We start from the raw sequence: 28,000 nt of genomic DNA, 5'->3' as shown, positions 1-28,000 counted from the left end.
AGTTACCAATAGTGAATAGCATGGCTAGCCTGCTAAATGACAATTTTAAAAGCTAGCAACCACGGAATTGTCAGCAGACATGAACCCTAATTCTTTTTCAATGTATTATTCATTTATTTTTTGACCTAAAGTCTCACTAATTAGCAGAGCTGGCCAGAAACTCCTACTACAGATCAGGCTGGCATTGTACTAGTAGATATCCACCTGTCTCTGCCTCCCGAACGTTCCTAGAAAAGGCATATGTCCTTTTGTACTGTACTTTTAAGAATTTTTAAAATGACATCTATGCACTTTTTGTGTGTGGAACAGGAATGATTGTACCACGGCGCATGCTGTGAGGTGAGGGGCTTAACTTATGATAGGTAGTCAGCTCTCTCCTTCTATCATGTAGCCAGGGAATTAAATGTAAATCATCAGCCTTGGTGGTCAGCTCCTTTACCTGCTTACCTGTCTTTCCTCCCTTAACCTTTTTTGAACTTGCTAGTACTCAGGGAGGATACTGAAGAATGGGACACTTGCAACAGTTTAAAGTCATTTTTCTTTTCTGCTTTCATTATAATTTTTAATTTAAATTTCTTTGATATATATATATATATATTTTATATCATAAAATATTCTATTTTATATAAAAGAAAAACAGTATTTTTTGTAGAAAAAAAAAATATTTATTGTGTATTGTGTATATATATAGTATATTTTTGATTGTGAAAAAAATATAAAAATAGGGATGATCATATATATATATATATATATATATATATATATATATATATATATATTAATTAAATGGGTGCAGTTTCTATGTCCTGTATAAAATACACTATGTTAGAGCAGTCATCATGGTCCTCTGTCTCTTAAAATCTTCCCAACCCACTTTTGCAATGTTCCTTGAGCCTTAAGTCTTTGGGATGTCAATATATCAATCAGGATTAGGCAGTCCATAGTCAGTTGTTGTTGGCACTTTACTTATTGCTTTCTGCAATTGACTCCGTATATCCACAAATGAGGCTTCTTTGATGATGGGTGAAAGCTATGTTTATCTGTGGCTGTATTTACAATGCAGTTAGCAAATTAACCTGGCTTAATAAAGTGACAGTTGTAGGTTTCCCTTTAGGGTTCATGACTCATCAGTCATAGTAATTGGCTAGGTTTACATTACCAGGCATAAATTTCCTCCTATTTATCATCTCTTTAAAGTCCAATTAGATTTCTATTGGTTATCCCAAACATAGAAGTGCCACTATTGCATAATTGGGATACATACCTATTCCACATAGACTTTCACACCCATGTACATTGGCACTGTATTTACAATAACTGGAGAATCAAAACAACTTAAATCTCCTTCTACTGATGAACAAATAATAAAATATGCTGTAAATACATCATAAAATTCTATTGAGTTGTAAACGAAAACCATAAATTTACAGGTAAATTGATAGGACTAGGTAATATTATTCTAAGGAAGTTAATTCTAACCCAGAAAAACAAAGACCATAATGTTCTGTCCAATATGTGTATCTTAGTTCTGAGTGTTTGGATGTGAGAAGATAATCAGGAGTAATTGAAGATATCAGGAAAGGATAATGCTGGTGTGCAGTCAGGGATGGAGAAAGGAAGACAGTAAGATGTATATGCTATGGAAGGGGAAATGGACAAAGGAGTATGGTAGTTTAACTGAGAGTAAGGTTGCAAGTCTATACCAAAGGAGAAGGAAGGAGAAACAATAAATAATGCTCAGTATGTTTATCAAAGCCACTGGAAACACATTGTTCTATTTTATTCAAAACTCACATGTGTCTTTTATGTGCACATGGCAAAGAATCAATATTCCAATTATATCTTAAACTCCAGTAAATCATCATAAACCAATGAATTGAAAGATTAGAATGAGGCCTAACTCCTGAACATTTCTCAAAGTAAGAGACACAAATATAACATCACCATGTAAATAAACAACAGTTAACAACATGAATGATCATGGAAATCAGTTGAAGCAAATTGTCCACATCAAAGTAAGCATTCGATGAGTATGGATGGATACAAACTTGTTATCCATGCATATGTATGTATTCATATATACATTATATATATATATTATATATATACATAAAATCTTGTGAGAATAGTTATTATTCAAAAGATGGCATAATTTGCCTAACATGATAGTTTCCCATCTCATCTGTTTTTCTACAAATGAAATAATTCCATTTTTTATAGAAGAATAGCACTCACTATACACTTTCAGTTCCTACTAAGAATGGATATACAGCAATTACTCAAACATTGTACACAAAGGTTTAGATGGAGCAATATGCAAGAAGAGGAAATTAAAGAAGAAAACAGAAAAAGAAATCAAATGATTTCTATTTTCAGATTACATGAAACTATATATGGTAGATCCCCAAAATTCTTAACAGAGAACTTCTAGAAATAATAAACAGTTTTAGCAATGTGATATGATATGGAATATAATTGTGAAGATCGGGAGGTTTTCTATACACAATAACAAGCATGCAGAGAAGGTGATTATGAGCACAGTGCCATTTAAAATAGCCTCGAAGAATATAAAATGCGAAATAAAGCCTAGCCAAGGCAATGAAGATACCTATACAATGGATAAATACAATTAACCTTGTGGAAAATGAGCATTTTACCAGACACTATTTACTGAGTCAAAAAAAATTCCTCTCTCATTCTTAATAGAAATATGAGAAGTTTCCAAATTTCCCAGATAACAAAAACAATCTTGAACATAAAGAACAATGCTGGAGAGATTAACAGGCCAGATCATGAACTGGTTTAGCTACTATAGAAGTCAACAGGGAGGTTCCCCAAAACAGTGAAAATAGAATGTTCATATGATTCAGCTATACCATTTTGTGTAAATATGCTAAGGATTATAAATAAACATATCAGAGTTACTTATATATTCATATATTCATCTTTATTATAGCATCAATCACAATAGCAAAGCTTAGCCATTAGCTTAGGTGTCCATCAAGCAATGATTAGCATAAATACAGAAAGACAGAAATGATGTCATTCAAAGAAAATTGACAGAATTGCAAACGAACCCAACTCAGACAAATATTTTGTGTTTGTATTTCTTTGTGGTTCCTAGGTTTAATGAAGAGACGTTAAACAGTATTTGTGTGTATGTATGTGTTGCTTGAAACTAAACTAGATGCTAAACTATAAAATGAGAAGGGATAGCAGGAAATGGGGAAAAGAGAGGGAAGACATGATTAACGTATGTGACATACTTTTATGAAAATGCATTTAGGAGAGCAATCACCACATACAATGAACATATACAAGAGATCATTTGAAAACCAAATTGGGTTAAATTAGATTCTTGCTTGTATATTTAGAAACAAAAATCCCAGAGTCACAAAGCCCTATCACTTTCTCCCTGCATGCCAATGTAATACTTTTTTTAAACTTCTAATTTTCTCCATCTTCCGGGCACTCCTGGGTTTCTTTGCTTCAGTATCATCACATTTATCTTCTTTCGCCTAGAATTCTACTTTACAAACTTCTTACATTTAATTTTATTCTCCTTTAGATCTCTCTAGAGGAGCTCCAATCATTGTGATGTCTTACTTTAAACACAGTTCTCTTTATGACCCTTTGCTTTACCCAAATCACTGCCTGGAGTCTAGTTGTTGATAGGTTAGCACTGGCTGACTGATTTAATAAAGATTTTAAGTATTACCTCTCAGAATATACTTGGAGTGCATTAAACTGATATATAAACCGATGGTTGAATAAATACTAAAACTATAATTATATTCTTCAGATTAGGAAATGAAGCTTTTAAAGATATAATTATTTGGAGGGATTTTGCATCTACTGGGATTTGAGGAGCATGTCTCAGAGGCCACGTGAGGAACCACAATAAGCATTTATACATAATTTCCTAAACTGTCTTGCAAAATTATATACGTAAGTGTCTCTTGTTATCTTCTATAAATTATATTTTCCAATTCGCATCACTTTTCAATGGAATTTTACTTATTGATGAATGAATTGCTTCTAATTCATTAGATATATCACATAAATGGAACAGCTTAAAACACAAAGCCAAAAGTTAATTTGGAAACATTTGTATCCCCTTTATTGAAAACCTACTTGAAATATGCACCATCAGACATGGAAGTTGCAAACAGTTAATCATGAATTACAGAGTTGTAGTTTCGCTGATGAATTTTCAAGGCACAAAATCATGGGTCATATTTTACGGATTTTTAACGGGGAACTTTTAGCAGGAAGTTCCACCTGAAACTTAAGATGACTAGTTGTGAATTAATAGTCATAAAAGGCACTGTGCTATGAACTCCATATTGAATTAATAAAAGAAATATGAGTGAGGCTAGTGAAAGATGAAGGTATATTTTCTGGTTAGTGAAAATTAGTCCAGCAGCACTATTTTAGCATTAGAAATTAAATCTGTGCCTTCCTCTGGCCAATTGAACTACTTTACATGGAAAAATGGTTTTAATCAATTGATTGAAATCACACTCAGATAAAACACTGGTGTCGGGAATTCCAGGAAGTGAAGAGCTAACACAGGCAGGTAGAAATTCAACTGTCCTGCCTTATTCTTGTGTTGTGGTCATACATAGGTGATATAAAGAAGACTCTCATTGCCTCATAGTGAGATTTGTAAAGCAGAGGGAGCTGGAGGATTATCTGACCCAGGCTCTTTATTTCATGGCAAAGGAATTGAATTTGAAATACACTGTCAGATGGGCAGAAGTCACTGGGAGTTGAAGTTCGGCTACAGGAAAGAATATCAATCATGACACTCACTGATGATGTATACTTTGATAAATTATTAAAATCCTAACTTGTTCCTCCACTTGTAAGGAGAGGTATATCTGCTTTGAAGATGGTTTTGAAAATAAATATAAGTGACTGTGCCATATCCAATGACTGGAGACCCGAGGAAGGGGGCTGCATTACTAGACAGAGTGAAGTGAACACAAAATTCCTAATGGATGCTTTCACTCAACAGAGATAGACTTTAGATGGTTGTTAAATGTTCAAACTGCTCAGAGAGAATTATTAGCCCATTGATTGTCTCTCTAGAAGGAGATACCGTAATTCAAAGTATTAAGCCTAAGGGCTATTCTCCAGAATTTGTATAGCATATAACATAGTTATTGATTAATCATTTTCCACATCCAGAGGTATCTGGGTAAAATAGAAGAAACATTGGTTATTGAAGAAGAATAGTAAGAATTCTGGCCATTCTACTCACTTTAGCTACAGTTCCTGGCAAGTCACCTGGCCCCTCTCAGCTTTGTGGCTTTCACCTGGACTTAAAACCTTTCTTAAGAGTCATCAGTGTGTTAATATTTAAATAAAGAAGCTATAATATCATTTAAACATATTCTTCCTACCTATCTTCTGAACAATAGCTGTTACGAGAGGGCAGCACGGGAAAAAGCAAGATCACGACTGCATCGCAATGAATCGTTCTACTTTGTAATAGTGTCTTTCTGTCATTTAAGATTAGATATCCATCTGCTCTCTTTGCTTTCTTATTCCTTCTAATTTTCTTCCTTTGGGGTAAATGTTCCAACTACATTTTAACTAGAGGAGAGACTGGTATCTAACTACTGAACGAGCCACAAAGCAACAATGCTTTAAACGATAAAGGTTATCGAGAGAATCGTCTCATGGGGAAAAGCACATAACAGTCACTGTGAAAAACTACAGAGCTCTCCAAAAATTAAAAGTGCAACCAACACCTGACTCAGTAATCATGCTGCTGACTGTATTTTAAAAACAAACCGAAACAAACGCGTTTAAGAGACGTCTATATTTTCATGATTATCACGTCACTACTTGTAATAACCATGAAACACTATAAATGATAAATGGATGCATTTTATATGTGTACATACTAAAATATCATATACCTATAAAAGTAAACATCTCCATCACGTGTGATGGCACAGATGAAACAGGCCAACTGAGTAAATGAAATAAGCCAGGTACAGAAGTCCAAATTTCTCTTTCTCTCCTTGTGTAATCCAAAAATTGTTATTTCTTCAGATGTGAGTGTGGTAGTTGTTGAAGGTAGGGGCAGTGGGGCTGAAGCAGTGAGATGATTATGAAATGTTCCTCACAGGCTCCTGGGTAAACAGTTGAGCCTAGCAGCTCGTGCTATCACTTTGGGATCTTAAAGGACTTTGGGTACTGTGGCCTACTTCAAGCAAAACTTAATAAAGATCACAGGAGCAGGCCTTGAGTGGTACTGGCTTCTGGGTCCAGCCATAGCTCACTGCTCCCTGATATACCTTGGTGTGAAGAGGATGTGTTGTTAGCTCCCACAACCATAATCCATGACTCTACAGCTGCCCTTCTGTCTGAGCCGTTGTGGACTACGCTTCTAGAAATAAGACCCAGAATGATCCTGTCCGCATTTAAGCTTAGGGACTTTGCCGCAGTAGTGAGAGAAGCAACCAATATATTTGTCAAGGTATAATTAGACATGAAAATCAAGTCGTGCGCTTTGGTTGCTCGGGAGCGCGATGATAAATAACAATAATTGAGTTTATATTTGAAAAACCGCGAGTCAATATTTGCTTGTTGCCACTGTAAAGACATGATAATAATAAATGTTTGAGAAGACAGAAATGCTCAACCTGGTACATCTATGCACACATAAAGCAAGTTTTACATGTATCTACGAAAGAAGATGCCCCAGTTATTCCCTACCCCATCAGCCACCTGAAACATGGGAAGGAAATGCCAGACATGAAGGCAAAGGAGAAGTGACAGCTATTGTCTCCTTGACCTTGGGTATCCAGGCCTCCATAACTGTGTATAAACTTCTATTGTTCATGAACTTATAATACATGAGTACATCTACCTAAGTACATATATTCCTGATTTTTAAACTATATTTATGACATGCCTTATATTTAAGGGTTACAGAATTAATTTAGTTAGAAAAATATTTTAAAATTTATTTTAACCTTATTATTTCAGATGTATAGGTGTTCTGCCTGCATGTATGTTTGTGCACATCATCCGTGCCTAATGTCTGTTCCCTATGAAGAACAAATAAGGAATTGAATCTGTAGGAACTGGAGTTCTAGATACTCATGAGCTATATCATATAAGTGTCCAGATAGAACCAGGATTCTTTGAAAGAGACACCAATACTCTTCCATATTTTGCCATAAGCAATATTCCTTAAACTAAAATGGTAGTTATCTTTGCTAAGATTCATTAATATTTATTTGCATATTGGAATACTATAATACAAAGTTCAATAGCACCCGGCATTGAGAGAATTATTTGTTTTTATTAGATGGCTATGTGATATATTTAAGATTGGCTTTCAACTCATTATCTATTGCATGTTTTAAAGGAAAAGGTGAATTATTTGTTTGCTTTTCAAATAACTTCTTTCTGTTATTTTATTGTTCTTTGAAAATCTCATACATATATAGAGTGGATTGTGATCATATTCAGCCCCAACCACTCCCTCTTCCAACACAGAACCTTTGCAAATTCATGTACCCTGATTATTTTAAACACAAGTCCAATTAGTGCTGTCTATATGCATAGGATATGGAATTTAAAAAAAAAACTATAACTTTTACAGCTAACAGAGAGAGTTGAGTGAGAAGTAAGCCAACATTCTGAGCCAGACAAAAATCAATAAATCTTTTCATTGTTAATCAATTCATTTTAAATTAAAATCATTTCCCTGTTTCCTTTCCTACCTCAAACCCTTCCCATGTGCCCTTCATTCAATCCTGCCAATATTTCCCTTATTTCATATCAAATCCATTTCTTTTTATCTTTGAACAGACGCGCGCGCGCACACACACACACACACACACACACACACACAAAGAAGAAACTTCTGATTTATTTGGAAAGTCAGTATGTCAAATGATACTTTGCTGGGGCACACAGGTAAAAGTATGTTTTGCTATAGCAGACATGTGAAATAACAAGTAAACAAATGATGTTTATTTAGAAGAAATATAGATGTCCCCATAGATGGACTGTGGGACTGAGAGCATTGCTTTGCTTTGCTCTGCCTTGAGATTCTTACCTGATGACATGAATTTATTTGTTCATCTTATATTGCATTGCTGATCTTTGCTTGTGGTGACTTCATAGAAAAAAACCAAGAAACAAACAAACAAAAAAAACCCTCCAAAACCTCACCAAAGAAGTTCTCCTGATGTTCTGTACCTCCTTGCCCCTTCTGAGGAGTGAGGCAAATTAACAGAGCCTGGTGGTTTCTGGATTGAACTGCACTGCTAAATCATAAGAGGTGATTGCTGAATAGACTGCTGCTGATTCATGTTGGTGTTTTGTTAAAAGACATCCCTGCTGACAATGAAAATTGTAATAGCCCCAAAGAGCAATTTCTAAACAGGTCAACAACCCCTGTTTCCTATTAACCTTTCTTTCCCACTACATTTGGTGCGTGGTGTGCTAGAGGGGAGGTTGAACCCTTATTAAAGTTTTTGAGAAAAATATATGCTTACATATGTGCATGTGTATATATAGATATAGATGATATGGATAAATACACATATATAGATACACATAGATACACACACACAAACACACTATATTCAAAGCATATACACACATGTATATATCCTACTGCACCCAATTAGTATGTTCATATTGCTCATATGTATATATGAGTTCAGGACAGACTATTTTGATATTGGTTAACTAATTAGTGGTATCTTCTCTTGGGAAGACTAATTTTATTTCTCTCAGTGGTCATTAGTTGCCTGCAGATCTTTTTCTAGGGATAGGGGCTCATGAGAAGGGACATTTTGTGTTAATAGGATTTTATCATCATTCAAGTCTTGTTTGGGCAGCCATGTTGCTGAGGGTCATGAGCTGAGCTTCCCTGTCATTTCCAGGAGGCACAATCTGACCACGTTTTCTGATTCTCTAGCTTTCAATGTTTCCACCTCCTCTTCTATGATGCTTTCTGTTCCTCGGGTCCAGGACTTGTGCTGTAGATGTATCTTTTAGCACGTCACCTACATCTCTAATTGTTCTCTTCATTCTGAGACAATGTGGCTTTACATAATTATAACTTTCTGCAGTAAAATCAGCATGGAGAGTTCTCAGAAAGCTAAAATAAATCTGCCTTAGGACCCAGCTATACCATTTGTTGGCATATACTCAAAGGAAAGGACATAATACTACACAGTATTATATTCACTGACAGTCCGTTCACATCAACTAGAAAATAAATAGAAACAGACTAAATGTCGTATAACAAATGAATGGATGATGAAAAGGTAATTCATTTCACAATGGAATAGTATTCAGCTGCAAAGAAAAATGAAAACTTGAAATTTGCAAGTGAATAGGCAAACTAGAAAATATTATACCAAGTGAGATAACCTAGACCTAGAAATACAAATGCCCAGATTCTCACTCATTGGGCTGTAGAAAAGCCTATAGGGTATTTTTAAATTAGTGATTTAAGGCTGAGTTCTTTAAGGATGGTACCATCCTTGACTGATGGTCTTGGGTTCTATAAGCAATCGGGTTGAACAAGCCATGAGGAGCAAGCCAGTAAGCGCATTCCTCCATGGCCTGTGTACCAGTTTCTTCTTCAAAGTTTCTGTTTGGGTCCATGTGACTTCTTCTGATGAGAAACAGTGATGTGAAATCATGAGTAAAATAAATTGTTTCCCCTCTGACTTGCTTTTATGCCGTGGTATTTCATTATAGCAATGGAGACCCTGACTAAGACAGTGTTTGATGCAGCAGGATCCAGCCCATTGTGAGTGATACCAACTCTGGGCAGGCAGTACTTGGGTATAAAAGAACTGATGCTAAGCAAGCCATGAAGCATAAGCTAGCAAGCATTTCTTGATGACCTCATCAGCTCATGGCTCCAGGTACCTTACCTGAGTTTGTGCCTTGACTTCTTTTCATGATGGACTATGATGATGAATTATAAGTAAAGTAAACCCTTTCTTCTCCAAGCTGATAATCACATTTTATCACAACAATAGGAACTGTAACTAAGACACCAAAGTAACTGAAAACAGCTCATGATGGAGATTAAAGAGCAGATTAGGAGGATTCAAGATATATAAAGGAAAAAATATAAAAAATGGGGACTTTGACTGGAGAGGAAATAGAGGTCAATAGAGAAGGAAATGTAGAAAGGAGGAATAATTAACAATAAGAATATTTGCATGTCTTAAGTAATCTTGTTATTTCATATTTATCGTATATAAAATATATTAAATATGAATATTGGTAAAAATAAAATGCCATAAATTTGGATAAATATGGTAAATAGCTTAAATGAAGTTATGCCATTTGGTGTGCTGATGTTCCTGCTTCAAGAACCATAGATTAACAAAACCCCAGTGTTAGGGATATAAAATCTCATTTTTGAGTTGTTGATCATGGGAGTACAAGAGACTCACAAAACAATATAGGCTATTGCCCTTACCCAGTCTTGCCTCTCAGATGTTTAAAGTAAGCCTGTATTGCTGAAGGTGCCATGTATTGTGGACACAGGGCTCCAAGGATTACAACTGGATTTGATCTGACCTGAAAGTCTCTTCCCTGTGGATTATTATTGTAGTACTACAATAGGTCTACCAAAATATGAAACCTACAAACCACAATGACCAGCTTGGAAGATATTCCTAAAGGTATCATAGAAACACTCATAGTTTGGTGGTAACCAATAGCTCTTTAATTCTATTTAAGGCCAACTTAACATGAACGTAATCATGCCAGGTACTAGAAACCTATGCAATTATCCAGGGATAATGACAGCAGTGATCTTAGAGTACAATAGACTACTACCATTTTACTAAAGTAACATAACTTCCACTGTACTGTACATAGATATTCTTATATCAACAAATAAATGTAATTTTCACCTCTCATCAAAGTATTGCTTCATTTTAGGTCTGATTGTTTTTTGTTTTCTCTTTGTATCATAACAAAAACCATCAATCAGATTTTTTTTCTAACATTTTACAAACACAGATTTAGTTAGCTGAGCCAGCCCAATATTTTCACACTTGTCATACTGGTTATCAAATTTCTGTCTTATGTTATAAAATGCGACTCTGAGTAAGTAAGCATTGACAAAGAACTTCTCCAAACATGAGTTAATATCAGGGACTTGAGTGGGATCCAATTAAATATGAAATACAATCTTTGTTTTCAGAACCTGGGTGTCAGTGCTAGAAACCATGGTTCTAACAATACAATACACGGGGGACAGGGGAGGGGAGAGAGAGAGAGAGAGAGAGAGAGAGAGAGAGAGAGAGAGAGAGAGAGAGAGAGAGAGAGAGAGAGAATACATGATGCCTCTTGCAGGAGAAAGCAGTTGTGTTGAGGCTTGGATTTCTGTCGATATTGTGCAAAAGTGAAAATCTATTTCCTTCACAGACAAACAAGGAAGTCTACATGCTTATCTAGTGTACAAGTCAATGTGAAACTCTGATCTATACAGCAGTAGCTTTGTGACTTTGTGTCCATGTTTACTCTTTTTTCAAAACCGGTTTATCAGTTCTTCTAAGGATATTCAGTAGGGAAACTTATGCAATGGAATGAAATGATGGGCAATTTGATAAGTATAAATAATGAGGAGGTGGCTCAGGGGGAACATGCTGGGCAACTGCATGCAGATGTGCATTGAGATCACTAGAACTTATGTTAAAAGCCATGCCAGGTGCTATTTGCCTATATCTTAAGTGCCAGGAGGCAGAGACAGGAGGGACAATGGAGCTAGCTGTCTAGACATTTAAACTTACTCATGAGTCCAGGGCTCTGTGAGAGACCCTGCCTCTAAATATAAGTTGAAAATAAAAGATTGTACAGCATTTATGTACATGTATACTGGATCATACCTGTTGCAGAATCATCAAGAATTTAAAATGCAGAGGAAATTATGTAGATGTAGAATGACCAGCACTAAAGAATGCCAGAAACAGTCTTTCCCAGGGAAGAGGCCCCAAACTTTTTATCCATACCAAGTATTCAGCCCAAAACAGTATATATATAAACAATATTACATAGACTGAGCTTATGTATTATGTATACATAAGCTTATATGCTTATGCATTAGGATTGTCTAGCTATGTAACAACAATTAAAGAAAAAGAAGCCAAGACTCTGAAAGCAAAGGGTGTGGGTATGTGGTGGAGGTTGAAGGAGAAAAGAGGAAGGGAAAAAATTGTGATTAGTGATGATTTCAACAAATTAGGGAAAGAAACTAATATATATATATATATCGCAATGACAAAAAACACTATATCTAGAATTTTAATGATTGTGTGACAAGTGTAAGTGGCCTGAATCTTTTGATCTTGTTTATTTTTATTGCTTCGTGTTATTTTCCTTATTGTAAATCTATCTGCTAGTTTAGTTAAAAGAAAAACACTGTATAGTATGTATTCTGTTACCTTTCTTTAACTATACTGTAACAAACTTAGACAATTCCTGGAGACATCAAAAGTTTATGAACTATTTTTAATTCTCTGTCAATATGTGACATATTTAATAAATTTGATGGTATCATCAAGAAAAGTGCAGCATATAAAATGCAAGATGAATTTAAGCTTTGCATGTGAGAAAGTATGTTAGAAATTACAATTGTTAAACAGTTCTATTTACAGTGAGAACACGAACACCAATAATTAAAGATAAAACAATAAGAGTACAGATAAGTCTCTCATACTGAAAATTACAAAATATTGGTGAGGAAAGGAAATGAATAGAATGTGGGGAATTTTAACATCCTTACAAGTCAATAGGTCTTACATTTCCAAAAAGGTCAATTTTCCCAAAATTGATCTCCTGAGTCAGTGAAATCCAACTGAAACCCTACTTAGGTAAAACAATATTAGTACATCAAAATCTTCAGGAAGAATTGGGTCCAGAATTTCCAATGACAAAAAAAAAATCTTATTTTTAGAAAATGGGCAAAAACACTTTAACATGACAAAGGGTAGCTATTATACACAAGAAAAATATTCACATCATTAGCAATCAAGGAGATGCAAATTAAAACTACAGCATGATGTTGCTTAATACATTCTGGAAGGTCTCCAATAGGATAAGCCTATGAAGAGGTGTAAAGCCTGGAATACTTACCAACTTCTATCCAAAGCTAAGCCAGCACAATCCACTTGGGTAAAAGGTTTCCCTGACATAAGCCCCCTATCCCATCCCCTTCCTCTTCATCTATAAAGGTGTTCCCCTCCCCATCCATCCCCCATTCTTACCCCCCGACATTCCCCGACAATGAGGGCCCAACCTTGGCAGGACCAAGGGCTTTTCCTTCCATTGGTGTCCAACAAGGCCATCCTCTGCTACATTTGCAGTTGGAGCCATGGGTCAGTATTTGTGTAGGGATTTAGTCCCTGGGAGTTTCTTAATTCCATAAAAGATGAGCATTTATGTGCCATGTAGTCCAAACATTTTACCCCTAGATAATTAAACAAGTATTAAAGTGTGTGTTTATGTTGAAACTGGGAACAACCTAAGTATTCATCAACTCATGAACATATAAATAAATGTTATGTTAGTTAAGTGTACTACTCAGCAGTTACCTGTTTGAACCATTGGCACAGATAAATTACAAAATCATTCAACTGAATAAAATGAAATGGTCAAAGATCACATATAACCTAATATAATCAAGTAAAATTCCAAAACAGTAGCAAAAAGCATGGTTTACTTATTAAATACATTCTTTATATATAATATATAATAAAAATATAAAATAAAATATAAAATGTAAGATATATGGTATGTCATATATAATATACAATATATAATGTATAAACTATGTGTATATACTATATATGCATATCATAATATATACAAATATATGTAAACACGATATATATATAAAATTTATATATAATATAAAGTATATATCATATATACATACTACATAATAAATAATTATAATTATATATAATATATGACATAACTATAAATTATACCATAAATTATATATGTAAAGTATGTATATAATGTCTACACTGAGGTTATGTGTTTAGTGTTCCAACAGGAACCAGTGCATAAGAATTCTTACTGTTATTCATAGCCCTACAAAAAACTACTCATCTTATTACTCAGTGATGGAAAACGTGCCATTTTAGCAGTTATTTCATAAGTGGGAAGTGATTCCTTTACAAAGTTGCTTTTACATTCTTTTTACTTATAACCATTGGCAAATTTCTGTATTTTTAAGTGTCTGAATTATTTATTCACCTTTCCTTCAGAACCATCTGAACACAGTAGAAGGCAGCTCTCAAATCCCCGAAGCCACTCCATCTGTGATGAAAGCTACAGAGAGTTCATTTGGCCCATTTTTAAATACAGGATTGTACTTACTCATGTCATTCATTATCCCTTGAATTTAGGAGTGTCACTCTTAAAGTGTACGATCCCAAAGTGATAGGAATAATAGAGCTTTAATGCTATCAACACAGAACATGGGAGGCTGCAGTCAGCTTTCTTCTAAAACACCCCAGCATGGGGTGGGTTACATTCTTCGCAGCGGTATAATGCTGGCAGCTCTTCCTGAACTTGAAACTAAACAAAACTTCGTGTTTCCCTCCTTTCAGTTCACCAGAACAGCTATAAATCCTGATACCTAGTTTTTATTTATATAAAACCAACTCTTTGAATCTAAATGTGGGATTTTATATCTGCTCCTGTGAAATTACATCGTGTTTTATGCCTCTTGTTTCTGCCTACTGAGATCATTTCGAATCAAACTTTTCCATCCACTATATTTATAGTGCGCTTTGCCTCAGGTAATTCATAAATCTCATACATAACATTTTATTTCATGTGCTCTCCTTCAGCTTTCGATGCTCCTCCAGCTACCAATTCACCTTTCACCTCCATTTCACAATTACAGTAAAGGTACACTGCTTGCCCTGCAACATAACTTTCTTTAAAAAACTCATTTCTTACTTTGGAATTGGCAGTTGTAGCAAACCACCTCCCAGAACAACAGTAATAACAGAAAAGTGCTCTTTGCTGAAAAATTTGCATCTGCTGTTTCTAGGGCTGCAGAGGTTGGGCTCATTGAAATTGAGCATTTTCTACTCGAAGCCAATCGGAATCTTCTGCAATAGTTCTAAATTAAATCAAATTTAAAATATATAGACTGAGAAATGTATTTTATTATCACCAATGTTCAAAAAGATGCAGAGAACAACAAACCATGGAGTGTCCATCCCCAGTGGATCCACCTACAACATAACCCCTACACTTCAGGAGACGCTGTAGAGAGTATTCTAGAAATACTGTAAGAGCCAGAAAGACCAGAGGATCTGCTGATACAACATCTTCCATATATGACAGGTTGTAGAAGTTGAACCCATGAAATCTCAACAATATATCAGCTTAAACAGGACTTGAACAATGACCCCAGCAATTGACATGTAAATGTTGGTGGGCTAAGTACTTTGGGGTCTTATCCCTATATGAATTACCTTAGGGTTTTTTCCCTAGATGAAGAGCTATAGACAATTTGAAACTACTGATACTCTCAGATTTAGTCTTTTCCAGGGATGAGGACCCTAGTTGCCTATCTAACTCCAAGTTTTCAATCCTAAAAACTTAAATATATGAGCAACACTAAGTGAGATAAACTGGTCATATTTATATAGTTATTAATACACGTACATATGTCTATATAATAAAGGAGGAGAGACCACACATTCAAGATGGAGGGGGACTGGACATGGAGGAATAATAGAAGAAAGAGGACATGATGTAAATACAGTACACAAACATGACATTAAAAAATAAATTTGATTGAAAAAAGAAATGAAATTTTTGAAATTTGGATGGCATAAAAATCTATCAGTTTGGCGAGTTGCAGAACCTTTGTTTCACACCAAATTAAAGCATGCCATCAAAGTCCTGTCAGATCATTTCCTAGATCAGATTTATTTTCTTTTGTTTGTTCTAGACAGTGTTTCTCCAGGGATAGCCCCTGTTGTCCTGGAACTTTCTTCATAGTCCAGGCTGGCCTTAGATCTTCCTGCGTTGACATCCTGGGTGACAGGATTAAAGGTATGTGCCACCATGCCCAGCAACTAATTCTGACTTTACATATACCCCTCTACCTTAGAAAATAAGTATATTTTCCTTTGTAATTCCTACCTTGTTGGAGAAAATTTGCAGAGCACATTCAAGAGTAATATTATCCATATGAAAATATACTATGGTGTGGACATTGGACCTAGATAAATCATTACATAGCTTCTGTAACTCTGTTTAAGATGAAGTTGGCTTGTCATGTACACGAATCCAGTTCTATCTTCTTTTTCTTTTAAACTTCTAGATCTGTTTTCTACAAGCTGCCTACTATAGGTAGAACATGCCTTGTGTGAAATGTATAAATCTAGAAATGGTTTGAATTTTAATATTTTCAAAAAGAGAGATCTTGAAATCAAGACATTATAGATACAGATGATATAGATATATAAAAAGATAGATATATATGATAGATGATAGAGATAGAGATAGACGTGTGTATGATAATTTTATGCAATATTGTGAGGTGTATGTGCACATGCATGTGGAGAACAAAAGTCAGCATTAGATTTCTTCCCCTATTATTCTTTCATCTATCTATCTATCTATCTATCTATCTATCTATCTATCTATCTATCTATCTATCTATCTATCTATCTATCTTTGTGCCAGGATCTGTTCTGCAGCTCTTCTTCAGGAGGAAGGGAGAAGCTTATGAGGCACAGGAAGTAAACCAAATGTCACATTTCTATGATAATAAGGACATAAAAATGTCTCAAAAACCTCTCCCCTGCTTTACAAAAGGAGTAAGGAACTATTGAGAGAGGTGGACTCTTAGAGGCCTTGGACTACAAAGCTTCCTGCAAGATATGCATAAAGCCCCAGGATTGCAGCTTTCCTTAGTCTTTACCTATGTTTGAGTGGGCTTTTCAGTGATGAAGTCATCCTTTTTTGTCACCTTGCTCAAGTAACGATCCTTGCTCAGTAAGCAACCCCTACTCACACTCCTGCTAGTAACCCCAGGAAAGATTCACTGGTTCTCATTTTGGCCTTTAATACAATTCGCACTTTGCTATCTCATGGGTTCCCTCTTTGTGATGAGATGTGTGTGATCCATCTCTCCAGTCAAAGTCTCACAACTAGTTGACCAATGAGCTTCAGAGGCCTTTCCTCTTCCATTTCACCAACCCCATGCTGAAGTTAAGATGCATCCCTGAAATCAATAATTCAGAGCATGGTAAGATAACTAGCAAATAATAATGCTGTGCTTCAAAATGAGTTGGAGATCAGTTATAAAACCATAAGTGACTAGTATTCTGGGATCTAGCTTCCCAAATATGCTACATTTTAAATAATAGTTCACAGAATTTTAAACCTGTATGTGATGCCTTGGTCAACTTTTATAAATTTTTAGCTTTTATTTTGGTTTGATCCAAGAAGATAAATTTACACTTAATCACCGAACAAAAGGCCAAGTGGAGTCCTGAGCTTGAGATGAAGTTCTATTTGCATCTGCTAAATGGAAGACTAGGGTTCTTGACTTTTCCTTTTCCTTGGTGCACATTACAGCAACAATGAGCATATATACTGAGTGTCTTCAATCTTATTTCAGTCATATTAAACTTAACCTGCGAGCCTTCAACTAACATATTTAATCCTCATATCAATGTGTGTTTGTGATAGTTACTTAAATCATAATTTGTGTATAGTTGATTGTTGATGGGTTGTACACATTTATTTTACAATTAAAGGATACATAACTATGTAACACCATTGAGATAATTGTCTAACTAAGGGTTTTACTGCTGTGAACAGACACCATGACTTAGGCGACTCTTATAAGGACAACATTTAATTAGGGCTGGCTTACAGGTTCAGAGATTCAGTCCATTATCATCAAGGCAGGAGCATGGCAACATCCAGGTCTTCATGGCACAGGAGGATCTGAGATTTCTACATCTTCATCTGAAGGGCACTAGGAGAAGACTGGCTTCTAGGCAGCTGTGAAGAGGGTCATAAAGACCATGCCCACAATAACATACTTCTTCCAACAAGGCCACACCTAATAATGCCACTCCCTGTGCCAAGCATATACAAACCACCACATTCCAAATCCTGGCCTCCCTATACTTGTTCAAACACAGGAGTCTATGGGGACATAAGTTGCCAGAGCATAATGCAAAATACATTTAATCAAACTTTAAAAGTCCCCGTGGTCAATAGCAGTTTCAACAATGTTAAAAGTCTAAAGCTCAAAGTCTCTTCTGATTCATATAGTCTCTTAACAGTAATCCCATGTAAAGCCAAAAATACTGGACCTAAGCAGAACAGAAGGCCAGCTAGGTAAACTCCAAACTCCATGTCTCCATGTTCAATATCACAGTCCTCTCAGACTTCCAACTCCTTTCATCTTTTTTGATGGCTGCTGGTAGATCTGGCATTCATCAGCAACAGACTTCATTCTCTTGGGCTGGTTCCACTCCCTATTAGCAGCTTTCCTTTGCAGGTATCCCATGGTTCTGACAACTCTAACATCTTGGGGTATCCAAGGGAGCTTCAACTTTACAGTTTCTCATTCCAATGTCTGGGATCTATACATAATCTTCTGGGCTCCTCCAAAGGGCTTGCATCACTTCTCCTGCTTCCTATCTGTAGCACTCTAGGCACTGGCTGAATCCACTCCACTCTTGCTGCTGTCCTTGATGGTCATCCCTTGGTACTGGCATCTCTAACATCCTGGGTCTTTTGCTGCAATCAGACTTCACAAATTATCTCTCCTAGGTTCCCTTCATGGTGCCAGGCCTCAATTTCTTTAAATGACCCTTTCAGTCCTAGGCTGTCAAGTGCAACTGAAGCTGTACCTCTACCAATAGCCTTCCCTGGCTTCTCACAGCGCCATGCCTCAGCTGCTCTCTAATAGGCCTTCATGCCTTCTAAATCTTCTGGGGGATTCTTATACATTACCAAATCTACTTTGGCTATCTCTGGAACTCAGCTTCCTGTGCTCTCAGAAAACACTTCCCAGATTTCATCACCACTAACTTCTTAGCTCCAGCTAACCGTCATCAGTTATCCCAGAAGTCCCTTTTATTTTTGACTCTAAAGCCAGAGCCACATAGGTGAAGCTGCCGAGTTCTGCTGCTTGCTGGAGCTGGAACGTGATCTTTTGTTCTATTACAGTATCACCAGCTTTCTGCTTTTTGAACTCCTACGCTTGGCTGTCCTGGAACTTGCTGTGTAGATTGACCTTGAATGCAGAGATCTGCTTGTCCCTGTCCTCTGCAAAGAAAGGAGTGTAGCACCTGTCATGGGCCTAAACTTTTCATGGCCACTATGCGTCAAGATACAGATTAAAAGTCTGTGGCTTTCGTCTCTGAATTGATGTTCATTTCCAGATTGTACAGGTGGAAACAATAACCAAGTAATAACACCTAATAGGATATAACTCTTTCTTGTTCAATGGCAAATGTATAAAGAATAAGCTTATCTGGGTGAGATCTTGCCACAAAGCCGCCACTCTCTTAATCTTTTTATCTCCTTGAAGACAGGATTCAGCTCCGTTTCACTTCCTAGTGGCCCTCTAGTACTTGAACCATACATTTTATATTTTTCCTTTTTAAGCTTTCTCTACTTGTTGAAAATGTTCTTTACTAGATTTAAAAGGAGAACAAAGGGTCTGCTGGGCTTTTCTGTGACTTCTTATGTCAATGCAAATTAATATAAATACCGTATCCTCAGGTAGACTCTTCAGACATGGGCAAAAAGCAGCCTCATTATTCACTAAAATGTCCCCCAAACAGTCTCTTGACCACATACTGAAATTCTCCACTGAAAATTCTTGTGCCAGGTCTGCACAATTCAAATCACTCTTTTTTTTTTTTTTGGTTCTTTTTTTCGGAGCTGGGGATCGAACCCAGGGCCTTGTGCTTCCTAGGCAAGCGCTCTACCACTGAGCTAAATCCCCAACCCCAATTCAAATCACTCTTAGCAGCAAAGTCCTTCTGCATTCTTGCTAGGATCATCCATTAAGCCCCACTTTAAGCATGTGATGGCTTCCCAATCCAAACTCCTAAATCCACATTCTTCCAAATAAAAACATGGTCAGGCCTATCAGCAATATCTCAGTCCCTGGTACCAACTTCTGTTTTAGTTAGTGTTTTAGTGCTGTGAACAGACACCATGACCAAGTCAACTCTTATCAAAGAAAACATTTTATCGGGGTTGGCTTACAGTTTCAGAACTTCAGTTTGTTATCCAGGCAGGAGCATGGCAGCATCCGGGCAGGAATGGTGCAGGAGAAGCTGAGAGCTCTACATCTTCATCTGAAGGCCACTAGGGGAAGACTAGCTTCCAGGAAGCTAGGAAGAGGGTCTTAGATCTTAGGCCCACAATTACACACTTCCTCCAACAAGGCCACTTCTATTCAAAAAAGGCCACAGTGCCTAATGGTGCCTGTCCCTGGGCCAAGCATGTTTAAACCACCACAATCATAAAGTGCTATTTCATGTGTTGTCAAAACCACGCATTTGTTCACTGAGCCTGGCTGGAATCCCAAGTCCTCATGCTGACATATCTCTCAGCTTTTGTTAGGCATCTTTAGTGTGCCTGCATTTTACACAGTAACACAAAATCAAATGCAGAGCTCTCCACTTACACCATCGCATCAGTGCTCAAAATGTTTGAGATGTTTAAATGTTTCAGATGTCATATCTGGAGATAGAGATATGCAAAACTTACTGTAGTTTCAGTCTGTGTGTAATTAAGTAGTTAACCATTTTCTTTTCTATCTTTTTTTGATTTTCAAAAGCAAATAATGAAAAATAAAAACAGCGTGTCTCAATTACGTAATTCTTTTCAATGCTTTTGAGGTGGTTGTTATGTGTGTAATGAGCATCTCTGTAGTCAGGATAAGGTGAACCCTCCGTGCCACTCTCGCTCAGTGACATGACAACAGATGGCATCAGCCCGTCATGGGGCATTTATAGCACCCTCTCTGGTAAGCCTTACAAGTCAAGCCCTTCTACCCACCCAGCTCCTAATAATTTGAGCAGCATAAAGAGAAAGCGTGCATGCTGATGTGCATGCTGTACCTGACCCTCTGTTTTAAGTATGTTAGCTTACTTAGCTCTTAGCATAACACTATGAGTTAAGGATTCTCTTTATCCTCAGTTTATACATGAAATAAATGAAGGTTCAAACAATCCTCTAAAATCATCCAATTATTAGACTACACATTGGCCTAGTTAAAAAAAAAACTTTGCCCTACTATTTAGCATTAGACAATGACAATGACATTTATGACTTCCAAATAAAATCGAGTATTTCATACTTTAGGGTGTCAGGCAGAGGTTACTCCACCTTAGGGATTCAAAAATGCTTTGTAGATTTTTGCACAGGAGTTTGCATTCTGGAAAGGCTTTTGTTTCCCCAATTTTCTAGCCTACACTTAGAGGAAGAAGATAACAAGCCAGGGATCTCTGGGGAACTGTATTTTGGATTCTAAAAAATATAAACCTGTAGCAATTTAAGGGTTCCATAGCATTGAAGATCTTAGTACATCAACACGCTGCTTCCTCAGGGTAAACATGTTATCTGATGCTCGCTTCTGATCCATGTTGTGTTCTCTGAGTCCTTTGTGGTGCTGGTTGTCTGAAAAAGGATGTTTGCTTAGATATTCTGTTTATTCCACATTGATATTATTCAAAATTATAATGTCATATTTTTATTTTGACATAAGACTATCAATAGGTCACAACTTCCTGTGCTTAATTATTGAAAATGTACTTGCTAAAGATTTTGGTCCATGTGAGATTGTAGGCCGATATTAAATACTATGATTTTTGTTGATATTTACTCAGTGTTACCCTTTCTTTTAGTAGGTAAATGTTGATTGTGTAAAATTCCTATTTTCTTCCTTAAAATGAGTTTCCAACTATTGATTTCTATATCATCATTATCATCATCATAATTATGTAATGAATTTTCATCAATTCAAACTTATTTCATAATAAGATGTCCTATAATCTTGATGATATCACAACAAATCCATATTTTGTTGGCAAGTTCTTCTTCATTTATTTCCACATTGGAAGAGCAGAGGTATTGAACCAGTGCTCATCAATGTTCTGGGTAACAGCTACAGAATGCTATTTCACTGAAATTTAAATTCAAACGTCACTCAACAATGAGAAACCTGAAATGCACCCTATGTTGGATTGCTATCGGAGATTACTGAATCATCTTCCATTTTTCAAATTTCTTTACATTTTTCAAATTTTTACATTGATTCTGGTTTTGATCATCTTACCCATGAGAACTCTTTAACAGCATTTTCTGTCACCCCTTCTATCACCTGCTTCTACTCTCCTTTAAGTATGATTTTACTTAATTTACCAGCTCATATATACTTAAATTTTAGTTAGTGTCTGAAAATGATTGGTAAATCAGCCAGAAATTTGTGCATGGTCAAATTTCAACAAATTGGCCTGTTTTTTCCCTAAGTTACAGGATAAATCAATACATATTATAGCAAACATCATGTACAATTCTAGAAATGGTCTCTTGTAGATATAACCAACAGGAAGCTCTTGGCATAAGCTTGGAGCACAGTATTATGAAGAGTAGATTTATATACTCAACCCTGTACATTGTCCCATACCCCTTAACTTGAAATATTCTTTAAGTTTTATGAAGAAAAGTATATGGCTAGCAGATAGGCATTTTTCTCTCTGTTACAGAATTAAAAGACAGAATAAAAGTTTAGGATAAACTAAAAGTAAAGTTCATTGGCTAGACCTGCACACAGCTCCAGTAGAGAAGGGGCCCCCAGGGCTGGGAATGCCACTAACTCTTAGTCTGCGATTTTAATTTGGATTTAGACTATTCTACCTGATTATCCTCCATCCCTTTTTCTATTGGTCCGAAGTTGTCTATGTTTCCCTCTCTTTGTGTCTGAATGGTTGATTGGCTTGGCTGAGGGCGGAGTTTAATCTCTGCTCTTTCTCCTGTAACAGATATAGAAAGACCCACTGTATGTGACAGCAAAAGGATTGCATTTTAGAGAACTGGAAACTCGCTGCTAGGGGGAACGTCACAAGGACATAAAATTTTCTGTCTGTTGCTTGGACCTGAAAGCCATTTCAAAAGCTCAAACTGCGGCTATTTTGTTTCCTTCTTCCATTTAGGAGCCAATGGCTTCGATGTCTTCCCAGGCTCCAAGAAGTGTACTGAAGCTACTGTTTCTGTCATTCAAGACAAGGTTATACTTTGAGATTGCAAGAGATTCGAATTAGTTTATGTTACTGTTTGCTTGGTTGGTTTTGTTTGGTTTGGTTTGATTTTCAGTCATGCAGTAAGCAAGAGTAATAGTCATGTAGGCATGTAGCACCATTCTATAAATCCACTGTGGCCAATGTACTGCAGCTTACCCCTACTTCAAGTCTTACCTTTGTTCACGATCCACTGAGCTCCTGCCCGGTGGACCTGCTTGCTGCCATGCCTCCTTCAATACCACAGTAGACCCTATCTCTCGGAGTTCTGAGTCAAAGCTCTTCCCTTAAGTTACCTGTGAGACGTTTTGCCACAATTGAGGAGAAATATAACTAATGGTATCTGGGAGAGCCCTTAGAGCCCATGCACATGCATGCACGGGCACGAGCACACACACACATATACACACACACAGTCCACTAACAAGAGTATGGGTGAAAGATTTCTCACAGGAATGGAGATGACTCATAAGCAGTTGTATCAGCACAGAGATCACCCCAAAAGACTGTAAACTCACTAAAGCTGCATCCCTGAATTTCGGCTTTCTGCATGAGATTCAAGAATCAACAATTCCTTAATCAATCAGATTCAACTGAAATGAAATTCACCTTTTAGTTACCTCCTGGACTCTTATTATGAAACTATCTCCTCTCTGCAGCCTTTTGGTCAGTCTCCTGCGGGCTGCTGTTTACTGCTTCTGTAATTCTGGAGAGAGAACCTTGTGAATCTTGCAAGTTTCAGCTTTTCCCAGACACAAGATATTTGCTGACTTCCTGAGTCTCTTGAGCCTTCATTCAGAGAAGCTGCTATGAAATAAATAGCAAAAAGTGGGGCAGGTTGTTACCATCTGAGGTAGTTATTTATCTTTGGGGGAAAATGACGTTCTTTCATCTCTATTCCGAAGTATTATAATGCAAATAGTTTTAAACTCACTTGGTTAAAATATAGTAATTAAATTAAGTCAGCAATAAGAAAGTGTGTCATCATTTTAAGGGCTAAATACAATTCACATTGACCCAGAAGTTGTTCAAGCTTTGTTCAGTAATGACTGGGCACTCTGAGTTAGGCTTAAGCTGCAAAATTAATTCACAGTACTTATTACAATTCCAATTCTCCCCATTACTCTTAATGACATTTTTAGGTTGCTAAATTACCAGCGAACTCAGAGCTTGAAATATAAACATCCTTTCAAAATGCTAAATTTTCTCTTTTAAGAATGGAAATACCATTATATGAAAAGATCATTAGCTGGGTCTCTAAGAGCCAGGGCCCAAAGCCCAAACCAGACACTTATTCAATATACTAGGTAAATTATCTCATTTTGATGACTTAGACTTCCTGTTCCTAAAACTGTGGGAAATTCAGTTTCTGAAAGAAGATAATGCAGGTTAAAGTGCTTTAGGGCTGGAAAACGAGATTTCACAAAATCTACCATCGTGATTATTCATCAACAAAAAGTAGTTGAGCTGAATGTTTAACTGAAGTGCTCTTAAATTCATAAATTATTTGTGGAAGGAGCTCATTCTTAATAGACTTTGGTTTCTGAGATCACGTATTGGTGATAATGGCCAACTTGATTTTCTTTTCCACAAATTCCTACCAAGCTCTCAGCAGAGCTACCCAGGATTTCAGATCAGATTGAGAGAGTGATCAGCAGGAATATCATTGCTCTTAAAGAGTTTTTAGAATTTCTCACGATATATTGTAAGTCCCTGATATTTTTATTTGCTTTTTTTAAAAATTCTGTGAATTTAATTCTGTTAAGTATTTATGTTTAAGATATTTTTCATAATGACTATGATATCACCATTATGATAAATGCTGTGATAGATGTTATGATCCACACATATATCCATTTTCTCCATAACACAACAATGTGCAGGACCACAGGGAAGAGAACCTAACGCCTCAGATTCTCTGTAGGAAATGGAAAGACTATAATTCTAGCAAATTCTATCCCAATGGAAATAGGCTGCGGGTTCTTGATAAAGTACTCTGGAGTTAGTATATGCCGATAGAATCTGTAAGCACCATACTTTATTACCTGTTGGTCATAATGACTGAACTATTGAAGTCCTGTTATGTTGTGTTTGTTATGACGCTGTGAATTTTTGTGTGTTCATTTTTCTCTTTTTATACCATGTAGGCTACATGAAAAACCCACAATTCTTTTTTTTCTTTTTTTCCCCTCCCCATCCTCCCCCCTTTACTGCCCTCCCCCCAACAATCACGTTCACTGGGGGTTCAGTCTTAGCAGGACCAAGGGCTTCCCCTTACACTGGTGCTCTTACTAGGCTATTCATTGCTACCTATGAGGTCAGAGTCCAGGGTCAGTCCATTTATAGTCTTTGGGTAGTGGCTTAGTCCCTGGAAGCTCTAGTTGCTTGGCATTGTTGTTCATATGGGGTCTCGAGCCCCTTCAAGCTCTTCCAGTCCTTTCTCTGATTCCTTCAACGGGGGTCTCGTTCTCAGTTCAGTGGTTTGCTGCTGGCATTCGCCTCTGTATTTGCTGTATTCTGGCTGTGTCTCTCAGGAGAGATCTACATCCGGCTCCTGTCGGCCTGCACTTCTTTGCTTCATCCATTTTGTCTAATTGGGTAGCTGTATATGTATGGGCCACATGAAAACCCACAATTATTTTAAGCAACAATTAAAATACTTATTTTCTAGTTACATATCTATATACAGCCAAAATTTCAAAATAACATATTCTTTTAGTGCAGGAATAGATATGGAATACGACTGGTTTCTGTCAAGCCAAACACTGGCATGATATAAAATAAGTAAAACAATAATATTTTAAAATATTATCAATGCAGCAACCATGCTGAGTACTAGGATGAACCATCACTTTTAGGACCCTCACTGTAATTTTAGAAAGGAAATCATTTAGATGTGGTATAAACATTGAATTACATGTTTGAAATTTAATATGGTAAATTTTGCTACCCTACTACTATTGTTCATATTTTATCAAAATTAGAAAAAAAATAGTGAATACATCTAAACGTCTCCAATCTAAATGCCAGTAGTGAAATCTACACAAACAAAAGCGACTTGAAATGCCCACTGATGTCTGGGTATGTGAACATGTTCCGAGATCACCAGGAGGCAAAACCTCTGCCCTTTCTCTTCTATCCCAGCATTAATTAGAATTAAAGTCTGCTGCAAAAATAGGATGACGCGCAGTTCCTTCCGAAGAATTTTAGTGTCTTGCAGCAGATGAGAACTGGTTTTTCTTGTCTATCAATTCAGGTTTGTAAACAAATGTTTCTAACGCTATGAAAGCTGTGATAAGAATGGCCTTTCACATATACAGCAGAGGTCTGCGGGGTCTGGACTCAGTAAGAGAAGATGCACCTAACCCTTGAGAGATTTGAGGCCCCAGGGAATAGGGAGGTCTGGTGGGGGGGAGGGGGAGGGGTTGGGAGATCCTCCTGGAGACAGGGGAGAAGGGATGGGATGGGGAGCAGTTGGGGGTGTATGGGGAGGGTTGGCGACTGGACTTCAAAAGAAGATAATAATAATAATAATAATAATAATAATAATAATAATAATAATAATAATAGTAGAGTTTCTGTTTTCCATTGCATAATAAAAGTTAATTTCTTGTTTTTTGTTTTTATTATGCGGAGGAGTCGGGTGTACGAACATAGGGCTTTGTTCCCTAAATTTTTATGAACGAGACTGAGGAAATCCAAGGCTCTCCCTTAGAGAAAAAGGTGTGCAGTTCACCTCCATAAACACAACAAATCTGTCCTTAACTGAATGGGAGTACATGTTGCATGTAATAGGCACAGATTTCTCCTTTGTTTTACCTTTACGCTGTGATCCGCAGAAGTGGCAATTTTCTCTCATACAGCTTCAAGATAACACTGCTGCTATTATCACGTAGAGGCTGAGAACGAGAAAATGACAGCAGCCTATTTCTCACCGCTGTGGTAAAGAAATGTGATTGTTAACAATTGTGTATTATATTGCATGCTCATAGTGTTTGCATTACTTTGCTGTGTGAAAATAACTGTCTTTCTTCAAGGCAACCGAAAAGGAATTCCTGCTGTATAATTTGGGGTGGGGGGAGGTAATCTCTTTATTTATATATTGGAAAAAAGTAAGGCATGGGTAATGTGGGAGCTCATAGCTGAAGTAGGCAGTAGCATTTGGAGACTGTCTGGTACCCAGGAATGAAGTTCCACGGTGAGGGAACTGTGTAAGGAGACGCACAGAAAAGGAAATGAGCTGGAAGTCACACCTACAGAGTCCCTTGCCTGTCTCTGTCTCCATGAGATCTGGCATCTTTGGCATGACCTCGGTATAGGCAGTAGCCTACTGGCCATTCTTTGACACAGGCGACCTGGTCGTTCTTTTTATCTGTCCAGTTTTACCCCTTCTAAAGACAGCCCTTGGGCACGATCCTGATCTGTGATGTTAACACCAAAAGCATCCCAAAGCACATTTCACCTCACCTTGTAGGACTTTAGGGGACAAAGGATGTCCTCGAAGGCACACAGGAGGCAGTATACCTACTTCCGGTGTGCCTGAGGTGAGGCAAGATGAATGGACAGTGCCTCTGCCCTCAGACCTTGGCCAAGGCTGCTTGGGGCCAGGTTTCAGCAGTGCTCAACTCGGACAATGAAGAAATAGGAATGTTACCAAAGACAGTGTCAACCTC

Source organism: Rattus rattus, chromosome 4 (assembly GCF_011064425.1).
Source record: "Rattus rattus isolate New Zealand chromosome 4, Rrattus_CSIRO_v1, whole genome shotgun sequence".
In the NCBI taxonomy this organism is placed as follows: domain Eukaryota; kingdom Metazoa; phylum Chordata; class Mammalia; order Rodentia; family Muridae; genus Rattus; species Rattus rattus.
Note: the sequence above shows the minus strand (reverse complement) of the source record.